General features: G+C 52.7%; 1 pseudogene; it reads right to left on the minus strand.

Moving 5' to 3' along the window:
- Positions 1–2,338: 2,338 nt before the first annotated feature.
- Positions 2,339–3,022, minus strand: part of LOC143307798 (large subunit ribosomal RNA) — a 2,905-nt pseudogene continuing 2,221 nt past the window's right edge.

Raw genomic sequence — 3,022 nt, forward strand, 5'->3', positions numbered from 1 at the left:
TGCGATATTATATGGTTCTTGCGCGAGAATGGCATCGTATTCTCCAGCGTTTAACCTCTGAGATATCTCAGCTGTCACCAACCGGGAACGTCGCATGTTAATCTGCGCAAGTTTTAGTGTCGGAGAATGGTTTGAGACGTACTGCTGGGAAGTTGGTATTTGAGGTCGAAGGGGGGGAGAGAGCGAACCGATACGCGAGGGTGTGTCAACCATTATCGGTAGTTGATACGGAATGCTTTTTCAAGCAACGCGGAGGAACGCGAGGGGCAGTTTTTATTTCCAGCACTGTGGTTGTGCGGAAGATGACGAGCGCGGCAGTTGGCACAAGAGGGGTTCTTATCGCGGTTTGGACACTCCTTGTTGGAATGCCCAGTTTTCGCGCAGAACGCACAGATGGTCTCACTGCTCTTGCAGTATTTATCGATATGGCCATACTTCTGGCACTTAAAACACCGGGTGGCGACGAGGTAGTCAGCTACCCGACAGTTTGAGTAGGAGACGAAAATTTTTGCTTTTGGCAAGAGGGCTTCGCGAATGGGGTTGGAGACTTCTACAACCCAGTCGTTTCCTTCCTTGTCCTTGCGCCCAACTTTGAAGAGTGGTCGCAAGACTGCTTTATCAATGACTGGGGAGGAGTGCAAATTTTGAGCACGGATGTGCTCAGCGATGTCGTCGGCTTCCAATTCTTTAGGGATATCGAAGACGATTATGCGGGGAAGTTCCGCTTTTGGAGAGGCTACTTTGAATCCAGCCTTTTGCAGAACTGGATTTTCGGTGAATAATTTGAGATCCCTTGCGTTTGGTGTTTCCACAATTATGCCACCATCTCTGGTGGGCCTGACGGATTTTATGCCAACTTGCGCTTTACGCAAGTCGACGTTCTTAAAGATTAACTTCTTCGTGGTTGCACTGTCACATTCCATGGTATTTTCGGGGCGAATTACCACGCAATGCCGCGCGGGAGCAGAGCGCGCGGTAGCGATTACCTGTTCGGTAGCCACACGTGGCTTGTTGGGGAGAACGCCGTTTGGCGCAAGGAGAGGTTGCGGAGTGGGGGTAGCGCGAGCGCTAGTAGTGGGGAGCGCGGAGTGGGGGTAGCCTGCGTCAGTGACACTACGCCGCTGCGTGGCGAGATTTTTGCCCGCCATGCGGGCGTACGAGAGAGTCGGGGTGGTGGGGGGAGCGGTCGCAGCGACTGGTTGCGACGCTCGGCCAGTTTGGGAGACCCGGTGGGGAGAAGACTGAAGCGCTTCTAGGGCGCCTGATAGAAAATTGTTGCGTAACGCGAGGCGCGTTACTATACGATTTAAATCGGAGACGCGCTCCATTATGTAGGTCGTCTGTGTTTTTCCAATTTTCTTGCCCTCATCAAGGCAGTATTTGAGCACCTCGTCTACTAGAGACGTGGCTTTGCTCGCATACGCCTCAGTGGGGATATTGTCGTTGGCCGATATGTATTTGGGGGGCACAGCGGTGTTAGGGTGCCGCGAATTACCTGTATTAGTTGATGGTTTGGAATCGGGCGTAGTATAGTCAAGTCCACTTACCTGTTTGTCGTCCTCCTCTTTGGACACGCTTATTTTCGAAGCCTTCTTGGCTCTCAGGCGGAGGCTCGTGTCTGTGTACACGTGGCAGGAATCTGACGATTCATCTTCGTCTGTCGGGCGTCGAATACGTTTCCTAATGGCTGGTTTGGCTACCTTCGGGGCTGTCGTGTCCACGGCACTGGATGTGTCCATCTCGTCCTCGCTGCTCTTTTTCTTCTTCTTCTTCTTCTCCTTCTTCCTCTCGAAAGCAGGTTTTACGAAGGGCCTTTCGTCAGTATCACTCATTGTTCTGCTGGTACGCGCTACCTCGCGCGCTCAAATTTGCCACGTGTACCTGCTCACGCACCGCTCGACCGAACAAGGCCGACGCCGCTGACGTCACCCTGCGCGTGGGGAAAACCCACGGACAAAGGACGACGCTAGGTGAACAAAGGAACGCACACAGAATCTAAGATAACGCGAGTATTGCAGCCGTGATATTAAAAACACGATGTTTGCATTAATGATAATGCTATGCTCTTCACGGATAGCAAGTTTTAGAAATATCGGAGGCGATTTTCGTCCTTCGAAAAGAATTTTCACAGAATTTTCGTCCGCGAGCACGTAGGATTTCTCCCACTTTAGTTTGTGTTAGTAAGATCGACACGGCTCACTTTTATCACAGCACTTGGTTTATATAGTGCTGAAAAGCACTGTATTCGGATATTTACGCGATGTGTACGTGACGCTTGGGCTGCACAAGATGGCGGCGTTGGGCGTAGCCTTCTACCTGGCACGGAGCGCTCGGAAACACGTCCGCTCGGCTCGAGCGTTCAGGTAAGACTGAGTAGATAGGGACAGAAGGGAATCTCGTTAATCCATTCATGCGCGTCACTAATTAGATGACGAGGCATTTGGCTACCTTAAGAGAGTCATAGTTACTCCCGCCGTTTACCCGCGCTTTTTTGAATTTCTTCACGTTGACATTCAGAGCACTGGGCAGAAATCACATTGCGTCATCACCCGTGAGGGCCATCGCAATGCTTTGTTTTAATTAGACAGTCGGATTCCCCTAGTCCGTGCCAGTTCTGAGCTAAGCGTTGAATGGCGGCCGAAGAAGCGACCACGACGGCGTTAACCGCCACGGAAGCCTCGCAGCAAGGAAGATCCGCGGGAGGCCAAGGCACGGGACCGAGCTCGGATCCCGGGACGCGACCGAAGTCGCCAACCGTTCACCTCGCCCAGGCCCGGCACGTCAGCCAGACCCGCTTCCCGACCAAGCCCGACACGCCCCGCTCCTCAGAGCCAATCCTTATTCCGAAGTTACGGATCCAATTTGCCGACTTCCCTTACCTACATTAATCTATCGACTAGAGGCTCTTCACCTTGGAGACCTGCTGCGGATATGGGTACGAACCGGCGCGACACCTCCACGTGGCCCTCTCCTGGATTTTCAAGGTCCGAGGGGAAGATCCAGACACCGCCGCAACTGCGGT

The sequence above is a fragment of the Osmia lignaria genome, unplaced genomic scaffold (genome assembly GCF_051020975.1).
Source record: "Osmia lignaria lignaria isolate PbOS001 unplaced genomic scaffold, iyOsmLign1 scaffold0079, whole genome shotgun sequence".
In the NCBI taxonomy this organism is placed as follows: domain Eukaryota; kingdom Metazoa; phylum Arthropoda; class Insecta; order Hymenoptera; family Megachilidae; genus Osmia; species Osmia lignaria.